Consider the following 13,922-nt stretch of genomic DNA (forward strand, 5'->3'; position numbering starts at 1 on the left):
TCATTGTTTTTTGTTCAAAAGATAAAGTTCATCCTTTTATGAATAATTGAATTAAAAAAATAAAAAGATATCATGACTTTTAAAAGAAGTTGATATATAATAGAATAAAAAGAAAAGCTAGGAGGAGAGTATCTTATTTACTTATAATTGATGGGTTGAAAAAGTAATTTTAAAGATTTGAGAAAATATAAATATAAATAAAAAACCCTCAGCTTTGGGAAGTATTGAAGTGAAAATAGTTTAGAAAAAGGTGTATTTGGAGAAAAGGAAGAGAGAAGATGGGATGCTTCGATTGCTTCGATGGGGGCAGCAAAAGAGAACAAAGGAGAGAAGAAGAACAATTAGCCTCCGAAGAAGCTCGTGCCAGAGCTGCCGAAGCCGCCCAAAAAAGGCAAATTTCCTATCAATTTCTTTTCATTTTTAATTAAGCAGAATAAACATATGATCGATCACCTTCAACTTTTCGCTTTACCACATATATGTAATTTGCTCATTTATAGTAATAGTAATACTCCCTTCATTTAGTTGACCATGATAAGGACATACACCTCAGCTATTGGATCGAGAACAAGCAACAAGGTTAGGCTAATTTGGAATTCGGATTAAGTGTGTGTATGAGAACAGTTATTATGCAAATTGTTAGAGAAAAATGTCTAGTCCTTTCATCTCCCTCCTAGTTATCTCCCATCTCCTACGATAATTTTCTTTGTTAGTTCCATTTTCCGTTGTAACTTCGACTTTAGTAATTATAATATTTGAATGTTTCTATTGTGAAATTGGAGTTGTTACATTGGTCCTATCATTGATTTGTCTAACATGGTGGACACTTCACTCACCTCCCTCAAAGAATCTATCCGTGCATTCCTCCAACATTTCGATTTACTCCAGTCGTCTCCTATTCTAACTCATTTCACTCCGTCGTGTATACCAAATTCAGTTTCTTTTCCGCGATTTAGTGGGGATAACCCTGCAGTCTGGGTTATTCATACCGAGAAATATTTGGCCTTCCCACAAATTTTCTCCGAGCATAAATTGTCATTGGCTTCATTCTCATTTAATGACGAGGCTTTGGAATGGTATGGATGGCTGTTTCACAACAAACAACTCGCTGGCTGGGACCATTTGTGGACAAATTGCTGATTCGTTTTCGCTCCCGTACTAGAGACACAGAGAGCGAGTTATATTACCCATTTCCTGAACTGCCTCAGTATGGTAGTGACCAATCAAGTCGAGATGGCGGACAACATGTTCGTACCATATCCTATGAAACACCACAAGAGCCCACTAGTCTGTTGTTGTCTGTTTTTGATGTGCATGGTGATCATTCCATGAACCTTTTCTTCCTGTGTAAAGTTGTTGATGATGCTAAGCTCGTGGAAGCAATGACCGTTGCGAAGTATTGGAAGGTGGTAATTGTTGGTTGAGAGTACAATGATTGTGAGATTCTTGATGACTTGGGACTGTTTGCAATGGACAAGGAAATTCTCCAACATTTTAGAATTAGTTCACCGAGTATGTTCGATGACAGTCTTTGGAGGTTTTGTGTCATATGTTGTAGCCACAAGATCGCAAGACCGTTAATTGGAGATCCCAACTTAGTTGGACGGTTTTTTTTAAGGAATTTGTATTGAGGGACATAGACGAAGCAGTGGATAACGCACCCCCCTTCTTCAATAATATCTATTTGCTTGTAGATGATATTTCCACATCTGATTCTCCATTGGCTGGAATGCTAGACTTGCACTATTGATGGTAGGAATGGTTATACATTCAGCACATGACACAAACCACAGGATAGCAAGCTCGTGCACGATGGGAATAACTCTGAAATGGTAATAGCTACTTCTACGGTCTGGTTGGCTCCCTTCCTTCGAAAAGAAAACCTGTTTCTAGAAAAAGGGTCCTCGAATACCCTTCATTTCCTTCTTACATACTACCAGACATCTTAAAGATAGTAACAAATATATGGGCAACATTTATCAAGAAATGAAAAAATAATGGAAATGATTAAGAACTACAGTCTAGACAAGATGGCTAACTTGCTAGCATGGTTTTATTTTGTCTATAGTGGTTGTGACACCGACTTTTTTGCCAGTCCTGTGAGGCTCTTCCTACATTTTGTTGTGGCATATAACATGGATGTTGTTAGTGTGATTCATCCATGGGTGGCTGGTGTGGTTGACCATGGAGTTATCACCAACTGGACTAGAATTTACCAGATTGCTTTAGTAGCTAAGATGATAAATACATCAGTTTCTGTGATAGCTGAAGTTCTAAGTTTACTCACCTTATGCCACTGGATCGGCCAAAGGTGGTGGCAACTCTTTGTCTAATTGATTTTCATACCCCAACAATTTCACTGGTCAGTCAGCTTGTTAAGTATTGTTTCTTTTCGGTAACTGATGTGGTGGGATTATATTTTAATTTCAGTCTTCATAGTGGAGTATGTTGCAGAGACATCTGCCGCTTTAGATGTGTTCTGATTCTAGTTAAAGTTGAACAAGTGGTTAAAGAGCAAATAGGAGTAATGCCAATTTCCTTTATACTCTCGCAAGACAGCATAGAGTTGAACTTTGCATCAGATCATTTTTTTTTTGAGAAAGGTAACATACTTTGCATCAGATCATCTAGATCAGTTTATTGACTTTTATTACTGGATGGAGGAGTGTCGTTTCATTTTACAATTGTGACATTGCAGCATGTAGAAATTGCTACTATTCAAACAACTGTGAAAGTTGTGGATGGATTTTACAACTTGAACCTTGAGGACAAGGTTCTTAATTGGGATGAAGGTATTGTTAAAAACCAAGCCCAGCCCAATGTAGATACTAATGTCATATAAGTTGTTATTGGGCTGACGAGAGCTATTTGGCCGAGAACAAGCAATAAGGTCAGGTTAATTTGAGATCCAGATTGAGTAGTGGGTATGACAGCTGTTCTATCAAAAGGGGTAATGTTATTTGATTAAGGGATTATGCAAACTGTTAAGAAAAATGTCTAGTCCTCTCATCCCCTTTCTTTGAGTCTGCTTCTCATCTCCCTTCTAGTTATCTCCTACAATAGTTTTCTTTGTTAGTGTCATTTTCCGTTGTAACTTTGAGATCAGTGATTATAATATTTGAATATTTCTATTGTGAAATTGGAGTTGTTACAGCACCGAAGATACATCTCTAAGCACTTATTAATACCCTCGGTTTGGCATTCTGAATGGGTAATACGGTGAACTCCAAGCAAGCCATGTCCCTTGGAGTCTGTGCAGTTCTTGTCAAAATTCAGAGAGAAATAAGGGGATCATGATCACAAACAATGGTGGCAGGAAATCCATGTAAAATAAACAAATTCCTGCAAACACCATAACAACTTTTTGGCTATAGTAAATTTGGTCGGCAGGGCAATAAAGTGGCCATATTTGAAGAGACAATCTATTGTCAGCAATATAACAACAAGGCGTCACGATAGAGGAAGTCCAGTTATGAAATCCATTGAAATATCTTCAAAAATAACATTTGGAATGGGCAATGGGGGATAACAGATCAGCAGGCTTCAAGGTCGAGTCTTTCATTTGTTGATAGGTTTGACACTCCAAGACAAACTTCTCTACATCGGCGCATATTCCCTTCCAATGGAAGTTGGAAAAAAGAAGATGAAATGCGCGAGATACCAGCATGACCCATGATCCCCAAATTTGAAAGAGTAGAACTCAGTAAGCAACAAGGATCGAAGGTTAGCATCTTGATGTATAACCAATTGATTTCGAAATAGAAGCTGTTCTTGAAAAGAAAAATGTGGTAGAGAAGTGGAATGCGAATGCAAGAATGAAGAGTTGTTGTAATGTAACTGAGCCTTCATCAGGTTTGTTTAGGCACATAATTGGTCTAGCAAGGCCAATTCAGTGAAGGCCAAAGTCAAAGCTTGAAGAACAGGAACTCGTGACAAGGCATCTGTATCTGAGTTAAGTTTTCTGGACCAATAGAGAATCTCAAAATCGTAGCCAATAAGTTCACTTAGCCAACACTGTTGCTCCAGAGTTTGTATTACTTGCCTGATGAGGGACTTTAAAGCTTGTTGGTCAGTGATAATCAGAAAACAGCGACCCACCAAATATTGTCGCCTTTTTGAACAGCTTGAGTGATGACAAACATTTCCCTGTTGTAGGTAGAAGCAACTTGCATCGTAATGGAAAGCATTTGATTGAAAAATGCAATAGGATGACGCTCTTGGGATAGAACTGCTCCAATCCCTATGCCAGACACATCAGTTTTTACAGTAAATACTTTGGAAAATCTCGTCAAGAGAGGACAGGGACTGAACTCAAAACATCTTTAAGTTGAAGAACGTAGTTGATGTCCACTCGGTCCAAATAAAAGAATCTTTCTTCAACAAGTCTGTAAGAGGAGAAGCTAACTGTGCATAACCTTTGACACAGTCATAGATGGTCGTAGCGTGTCAAGCCAAGAAAACCTCTTAACCTCCATGAATGAGGTAGGCAAAGGTGAAGAACAGAAGAATGTCATATTAAAAACAACAAGAATTGACGAAGGAATGGTTTGAAATAGAATTCATGGTGGATTGGAAAGTGGAGGGAGCATTTTACAGGCCAACTGGCATGACAGTGAATTCAGAAAGGCTGTCATGGGAGCGAAAAACAGTTTTCTCGATGTCCGGTGAGTGAATGCGAATTTGGTGATAACCAGCCAAAAGGTCCAGTTTAGAGAAAAAAAAGCATTGTGTAATTCATCTAATAATCATCAACTCTTGGTATAGGATTGATAAACTGACTTTCAGGCCACAAGAGGGGTCTGTTCCTCAAATTCTTGGAATAAAACAGAGCAAAAAAAAAAAAAAGAAAAGAAAACAAAGAGGGAGTTTCCAGATCTAACACTCTAAGGAACATAAAGTATGCAAGATCATTCACACCCTTTTCTCTGTGCCTTAGCCTACTTATGCTATTCTTTGTAATGCTGAACTTGTCCCATTCTCTAGCGGCTTGGCAGAGGAGATATTCTTTTGGGATTTGGGTACACAGTGGTTCAAATACTTTTTTAATTGCTCATCCCTTTTGGTACATCTAAGGGTTTGACGTGTCCATCAAATCCATAGCAGATGATTCTTTTCAAAATGACAAAAAAGGAATTTAGTTACATTCATAAAGGTCATGTGTACATTGCATGAAAATCCTCGTTGGCTTATATTGCTTGATGGATTTTCATGCATCTTTCTTACTTTCTTAATACCTGCTGTTTAGTTCTTTTAAATTTTATAGGTCTGATTTGGTTCACAACTTCTGTGCCTGAGAGGAGCTTTGGAATGATATGTAACATACACAATTTCTGGTATGACTTTAGAAGAAGGCATAATGCATAAATTGGACCCTTAACTTGGCTTCAAATTATAACTTTGACCTTTAACTTTGATAGTGCACAAAGAGACACTTTAACTATCCAGAATTTAAACAAAAAAACACTCGAATTTCAAGCAAAACGCGTGATACACACATGCTCTGACGTGGAAAAGTAAACCACTTAGTTGCTGCCAACTAACTAAAATAAATACACCTAGATTTTAAAAATAATAAAAATAATTTATAATATATAATAAGGTGAAAGTGAAAACAAATTCATTTTTAGGAAATAATAAATTAGTACCTCTTCTCTTCTTTCTCTAAAAAAAACAATTTCTAAAATTCATGGCCCTTGTATTCAAATCAAAGAAAAAATTGTTCAAGATATGTGCTGAAATTTCATTTACGATTATCTATTCTTCTTCCTTAATTTAGTCAATGCACCAAGATTCAACATTTTAGAAACAATAATTTGTATATTGTTTGTCAAATATTCAAACTAATACGAGAATCTTTAGAGGAAACTAATGTGTTTGTTGCAAAATTATTTCAGAGCAACCCATAAATATGAGAAGACACGAGAATGGAAAAAATAGGGTGCTTTGAGTATTATGATTGTCATAGTGAAGAGAACTACAATTATGAATTTTCAGTGGCCAAAAAATGAACTTACAGTGCTAAAAATTATAAGTAAAATGGTGCACTTAAAGTGTTTGATAAATTGTCTGAATGAATTTATTTGAGATTTTTGTCAAGTTTAAGTAGCAATATAATATCTAAGCTATAAATAAGTGTATACTCACCCCATTGCCAAAAAAAAGAACTTCATTATAATTTTTTTCACAATAACAAAGAAGTAATTAAATCTCACTTGCATTTTGCAATGAACAACAAATAATGCTAAAAAGAGGGGAAAATTGTTGAAAAATGAGAAAGAGAGTTTAATTGCGCTTTCAGTGTTTTTTTTACTGTTGGGCCCCTCAATTTTTACATTTGACGCGCCTAATTTGAGTGTATTTTACGCATTTTGCCAAGTAGGATCGGAGTGTGTGTGTGTGTATATATATATATATATATGATCCACTTCTTCCTCCTTTCTCATGTTCCGAAACACTACACCAATAAGGGCTCCCCTCAAAGTTGTGTTTGGGAGTACGTAAACCTTACTACTACCTCTCTGAGGTAGCGGGGTTGTTTCCAATTGTTAGAATAGGAATAGGTTTATACAATCCTATTAGAAAAAAATAGTTTTATACAATCCCATTAGAATAGGAATAGGAATACTAAATAGTATCCTACTTGGTAAAGGATTGTATTCTAGGGTCTCAATGTAATAATGCCTCAATGTAATAATGTAGATACAACAACAATTCAATAATATTTTTTTTCTTATGTTCTCACATGGTATCAAAGCCTCTACGATCTTGAAGAAAATCGAAGAGGTTCTGCTGTCGGCTGGCGGCTATTGGTCATATATGCCGCCCGTCCGGCCAATGATTATGTTAGCAAATGTTGGGTCACCATGTATCTTTCTGGTAACTGTTCTCATATCTAATTTATGCAGCACCGTGCCATCATTCCGGTGACTACTTTCGTATTTCTAATTTGTGTAGTATTAATTTGTGTAGCACCGTGCCATCATTTCGGTGACTACTTTTTCATATTTAATTTGTGTAGCACCTTGCCATCCTTCTGGTTACTATCTTTTTTTTGCATATCTATTTGCATAGCACGTGATCTCTCCGGACTACTTTTCATATTTAATTTGCGTACTATCGTGGTTTTTTTTTTCTGAACTTCTTTCTCATATCTGAGTTGCATAGCACCGTGTCTTTTCAGTGACTTCTCCGATTTGATTTGCGTAGTTCCATTCGTCTTTGACTCCTCAAATCTAATTTGCGTAGGGTTGTGACATCATTCCAATCCTACCTATATAATTTCTATTTTTCATTAGGGTTGTGCCATTATTATGATCTTACCCATATTATTTCTCTTTCTCAGTGGTTTTGTTCCATCAATTCAATTTATCCTATATAATTTCTATTTTCTAGTTGGGTTGTGACATCATTCCGATACTACTTATATAATTTTACTTCTTAGATTGTGACCACTTTTAGCCATCAAATCTAATACTCCGGCATATGAGCATGTTCCAGCTAGTTTTTCGGTGACTTCTTTAATATTGACCAATCTATTGATTCCAACATGATCCATATACTTTATACTAGGTTTTGAGCACTTTGTTGCTCAGGGGGATTTAGTAGCCTTGTATGTCGATTATGTGAGTCACTTTATGGTCTGAAGTAGTCTTTACGGGTTTGGTTTGGGAAGTTAAATACTGAAATTTTATCTCTGTGTGACATTATGCATCAAATCCAATATTTAATGAGAAGACAAACACATTGAGAATGACTGACAATTTTTTGTCAATTTTGTGAAGTTGACTGATCAACTTGCAGATATCTCACCAAGCCCCTTTTGGTCCTCGTGTTAATTACATTTGTAACAAGCCAGGTACATGAATTGTATGCACAAGCTTGAAGGGGTGTGTTAGAATAAGAATAGGTTTATACAATCCTATTGGAATAGGAATAGGTTTATACAATCCCATTAGAATAGGAATAGTTTTATACAATCCTATTAAAATAGGAATAGCTTTATACAATCCTATTAGAATAGTAATAGCCTAATAGGAATACTAAATAGTATCCTACTTGGTAAAGGATTGTATTCTAGGGTATATAAATAGGGTCTCATTTAACAGTGTAGATACAACATCAATTCAATAATATCTTTTCCCTATATTTCTCACACCAAACATACCAATAAGGGCTGAGAGGAAGAAAAGTTGAGCCCTTTAGTTATACATAGAGCACCTTTAGGCATATAATAAAGTTAATTGCTGAATCTGTGTAGGCAATATTTAAATTTAGTACATTCTAGCTGATTATTACTAACCATGTGAAGTTTATCGAGATTGACATCTGTATAACCATAATCTCAAATATCAGAGCTCAAACACTTTTTTAAATGATGTATCGGGTCATGCATATTTCATTAATGTCATTTTAACGAAGCACAGAAGGCATGAGATGTACCTCCCAGGGAAGATACTTAAATGTGACTAGGGATGCCTTATCTCATCCTAAGTACAAGCATATAAATATCTCACACTTTTGTATTTGAACTTCTTAAGTTGATGAATTCATAGCATTACATTCATATTATGGAGCTTCTTCTCACATCATCAGTTTACTGGTACTGCTATACCAGATCTTCAAAATAAGATGTTTTCTTGGCCTGAATTATCCATTGTTGTAACAGGCAAGAACAATATGAAAAATCTGCCGCAGGAAGAGCAGCACGTGCACAAATGGCAGCTGCTGCCAAGCAAGCAACGAATGCAAACCAGGGAGAACCAGTTCTTAAAGTACTTCCTTCTTTCTAATTACTGATGGTCGCCGTTTTTTCTACTATATACTTAATATTTTTTTATTGTATCTACTTCTCGTATTAGTTAAAAACAATACTCAAAGTTTTAGATTCCTCTACCATTGGCCCAAATCCTTTCTTTTGAGATTGATGCTGTACTTGTCAAGCTTAAATACTCAAAGATATCTGAAAATAGAACTTTGAGCTTTGATCCGGTTTCAATTATGTGGATGCAGTGGCAGATGGGATGAGCATTAGTTCTCTTAGGTCAACTTCTTTCATTCATTGTAAGTATCATGACTGGCCAAATTTCTAATGTTATTTTCTCTTATCGTACTCCTTCTGTTCCTTTTTATATGACATTTCGTTCCTTTTTAATTCCGTTCCTAAAAGAATGACAACTTTCTATATTACTTTTATAGCCATATAGAAGTTTATAGCATGTTTAAGATCACAACTTCCAATAGTCATCATTTCTTATTTAAACTCCTTGCGCAGCAATACCGACACATAAAATAAAACCGAGGGAGTGTTTATATAGTCTTGTGCATTTGAAGATTGAAGCATACTTTTGCATGTATGCACTAAAAGACTTTTGTTATGTCACTTAATAGATCATTATATCATAGTACATGTACATTAACTTTTAAAAATCTATACCATCCAGACCTGCTAGTTCAATTTAGGATTATCAATGATGTGGATATTGAATGTAGAATCTTGAGGAGTAAGTAACATCTCAAGTGGAAATGCAATTAAGTAGATTTTGGCCTGCCAATGTTCATGTCTCCTGTTGCTGCAGGTCTTCTGTTATTTTGTGGTCATCCTTCAGATACCTCACAGTATTCCATCTTTAAATCAAACCAATCACAGCCTCCCAACCTTTTCTTCCAATGGAAGTGTTACTGTTTCCAAGTTTTGGCAAAAACATCTTTGGGTGTCTCTTCCTTTCTTTTCCACAACAGATGAATGAAGTGTTCGTCTTTGTAAGAAAAACTAGAGTGTGGATTCACTGATCTTCTTTTAATGCAATTCAAAGTAAGACTCTTTGACTGAAATACAGGGGAGAGACCAAGACTTGTTTAACTTTACTGAACATCTTTCAAGTTGTTTTACGTTTGTCATATTCCCACATTTAAAAAAGTGAGCTTTTTCACAGGGTAAGGGTTTTTAATCAATTAGAATTGTTTGCAGTGCTGCAGTACATTCTGGGACTGCTTTTGTGACTGCCTATAGATAAATCATGTCTTTATTATAAATAGTACTTTACTTCATAAACTTTGTAAATCAGCTTTAGTTTCCATACGAGAAAGAACTGACATCTCGGATTCTTCACTTTTGGTGCTGCACTTGTGTTGACACGTAATGGTTGTGGTTGTGGGATCCTTAACCCGATCTGGTCAATTAATTTTGGGTACTCTGACATATCGACAGAGAAATTCCGGAGAGTTTCTATGAGTTCTGTAATCAAAGAAAATGGAATTTTTATGTCACTTCTTTTCCATTAATCTCCTCCCGGGATTATCCTCGTGATCAGTATTTTTTCCCCAAGTTTTCCATGTAAAATCTCATAATTTTTGTTTTATAATTCTATTTTTAGATATTTGAATTATTTTTAGCCGAATCTCTGCACTCGTATTCATACCTTGTTCCATATCCCGTAATCTTAAAATTTAGATCATGAATTATCGACCTCTAGATGACCTCTAGCGTTTTATGATTAGTCCTGAAGCTTTAATTTTGTCTTAGTCTTAGTTTTCATTTTAATTTTGTTTTTGTTTTGGCCTTCAGGTACTGAGAGTTGTAGTTTGATGTCCAACAGTTGTAAATATGTTGCTCTTATTTAATTTACTGTTTTCTCCAATCTAAATATTTGTAAACTAAAATGAGAATAAGGTGGAACAAATCTCACAATTTGTATTTCCACCACTCAATTTACTCTTCTCTTGTTTGTATACACATATGTAATTCAAAGGGCTTCTCAACATTCAGTTTACATAGGAAAGTAAGGCATCAAATATCATTTTTCGTTAAACGTGTTATGATTTTAGTCTCTACTTGTAAGCTAGCTTCTGTTCATAATTTTTTTAAATACCATAGGGTTTGAAGAAATATTTGACTTTTTAAAGAAATACGAATTATATCACTAAGTTAAAAAAATTATTAAAAATATTCGCTATCATTATATAATGAATATGTTCCGTGAAATGTTATGATAGCAATCACAACTAATATAAATTTGAAAAAAAGGGAAGAGAACTATATAAAATATGTGTTTAACGGTAAAAATTTTGTACAATGAAACTAGGATTAAAATTCTATCCAAAACTATAAATGATGGGTATGTTTACAAAAAATTAAAGTTTGAGGTAATTTACATTTTAAAAATTTTTCTGAATAGTGGAACTTAACTAAATATTACTATTTTTTTTCTAGTATTTTGAGAATTTGAATTTCTTGGTAAAAATACTTATCAAGTTATTTCTCAGATATTTTTGGGAATACGGAAACTGTTCTAATTAATGTTTTAGAAAGGAAACATAATTGTGGTCAAATCTCTGAATTAATGATATGCAATATTAAATCTATGAACTAAATTTATTTACAAAGAAGCAAAATAGTAATTATAAAAAAAAAAGTAGAGAATGCCGTGAAGGATAGAGGGAGGTGTTGGCGAATTCCGGAGAAAAAAAAAAGAGAAAAGGGAGAGACAAAATCTAGAAGGAAAAACAAAAATTTAAAGAAAAGAAAATTATTTGGGTGAGTACATTTTGATAAATATTTATGATTTTAGTAATATTTTTAATTTTTTTTATATATATATATATTTATTGTAATAAGTGAATTATACATGTAATATAAATGGGGAAAATGACCTAAATAGTACATTAATTATACGAGTAGGTCTAAAATGGTCTCTTAACCGACTTAACAAATTTAATTCTTTAGCTATTCAAAAACCTGTCAGCTTTGGTCCCTTACCTATACACTTATCGGTTTTTAGTCCCTTAACTATAAACTTATCGATCTTAGTCCTTTAAGTATTCAAAAACTTATCAAGTTTGGTATTTGTCTATTTTTTAAAAATACAAATAACGCAGGTTTATATTAACAAAATCCATGCCTCGAAAAATTAAATCTTTTAGCAATTTTTTCTATTGTTCATCTCTCGGTTACTTTTTCTTCAAATTAACTTATGCGATGAACCTTAATCTCAACGATTTAAAATAAAATTCACGAGAAATGTAAGTCATATTTTTATTTGACAGAGGATAAAATAAACATATTATTGTTAGTACTGACTTGAATATGTTGAACTTTATTATAAAAATAATTACTATCCTTTAAATTCGAAGTCTGTACTCCAACGACTTCATTGAACAACTGTTTAATTTTTTCAGAAATTGAAATTTATAAAATGATAGATTTGTAATTTTTTTTGAATTTTTCTTTTTATATAGATCAATTTTATTATTCTACTCATTTTATTTTACATAAAGAAATTTGACTTAATTAAATAATATCTCCACTGATTAGAGCATATTCAAGTGCTTAATTTTATCATCTATTGAATTAAATTAGGACTTATATCTTCTTTGCTCATTAATTTTATTTTGAATCGTTGACATTATTGTTCTTTTCATAAGAGTAGTTTGAAAAAAACGACTGAATAGAGAAACAACTTAAAAATGGGTTAAAGATTTAATTTTACGAAGATATCAGTTGATATAAACCTAAGCTATTTGTATTAAAAAATGGACAAAGATCAAACTTGATGAGTTTTTGAATACTTACACTACTAAAATCGGTAAGTTTATAGTTAAGGGACTACAACCGGTAAGTGTATAGTTAAGGGACCAAAACTGACAATTTTTTGAATAGTTAAAGAACTAAATTTGCTAAGTGTATAGTTACGGGAACATTTTAGACCTACGCTTATAGTTGAGGGACTATTTATGACATAAGTAGTCCTTTAACTAAAGGAGTAGGTCTAAAATGGTCCATTAACTACACACTTAACGGATTTAGTCCTTTAACTATTCAAAAACTTGTCAGTTTTGATCCCTTAACTATACACTTACCAGTTTTAATCTCTTAACTATAAACTTACCGATATTAGTCCTTTAAGTATTCAAAAATTTATCAAGTTTGGTTTTTGTCCATCTTAATACAAATAACATAGGTTTATATTAACAGAATCCATGCGTCGAGAAATTAAATCTTTTAGCAATTTTTCCAATTGTTTATCTATCTGTTACTTTTTCTTCAAATTAACTTTATGCGATGAACCGTAATCTCAACGATATAAAATAAAATTCATGAGGAGAAAAAATATAAGTCATATTTTTATTCAATAGAGGATAAAATAAACTTATTATTGTTACTAATGACTTGAATATGTTAAACTTTATTATAAAAAATATTATTATACGTTAAATTCAAAGTTTGTAATCCAACGACTTCATTGAAAGGTTGTTTAACTTTTCAGAAATTGAAATTTATAACATGATAGATTTGCAATTTTTTTTAATTTTTTTATATAGATCAATTTTATTATTCAATTCATTTTATTTTATGTAAAGAAATTTGAGTGAATTAAATAATATCTGTACTGATTAGCATATTCAAGTGCTCGATTTCATCCTCAATTGAATAAAATTTGGACTTATATCTTCTTTTCTCATTAATTTTTTTTGAATCGTTGACGTTATTGTTCTTTATTAAAAATAATTTGAAAAAAAGGACTTAATAGAGAAACAACTTAAAAAATGGGTTAGAGATTTAATTGTACGAAGATTTTGATTGATAAAAATCTAAGATATTTGTATTAAAAAAATGGACAAAGACGAAACCTGATAAGTTTTTGAATACTTAAAGGACTAAAATTGATAAGTTTATAGTTAAGAGACTAAAACCGGTAAGTGTATAGTTAAGGGACTAAAGTTGACAAGTTTTAAAATAGTTAAAGGACTTAATCTGTTTAGTGTATAGTTAAGGGACCTTTTTAGAGCTACTCCTATAATTAAAGGACTATTTATGTCATTTTCTCAATATAGATGTATTGTAACTGTTTTAAAATATATTATGCTTGTTTGCTAAGAAATTAACACAATGTTATTATAAGTGTATTAAAATGTGAGATAAATGT

At 33.2% G+C, this 13,922-nt stretch overlaps 1 long non-coding RNA gene across 1 annotated transcript; it reads left to right on the top strand.

Moving 5' to 3' along the window:
• The first annotated feature begins 120 nt into the window (after positions 1 to 120).
• LOC101263428 (uncharacterized) lies at positions 121 to 10,808 on the top strand. Its single transcript, XR_182919.4, has 4 exons — positions 121 to 391; positions 8,666 to 8,771; positions 9,010 to 9,060; positions 10,565 to 10,808. It is a non-coding gene; the product is annotated as an uncharacterized lncRNA (long non-coding RNA).
• The last annotated feature ends 3,114 nt before the right edge of the window (positions 10,809 to 13,922 follow it).

The sequence above is a fragment of the Solanum lycopersicum genome, chromosome 7 (assembly GCF_036512215.1).
Source record: "Solanum lycopersicum chromosome 7, SLM_r2.1".
In the NCBI taxonomy this organism is placed as follows: Eukaryota; Viridiplantae; Streptophyta; class Magnoliopsida; order Solanales; family Solanaceae; genus Solanum; species Solanum lycopersicum.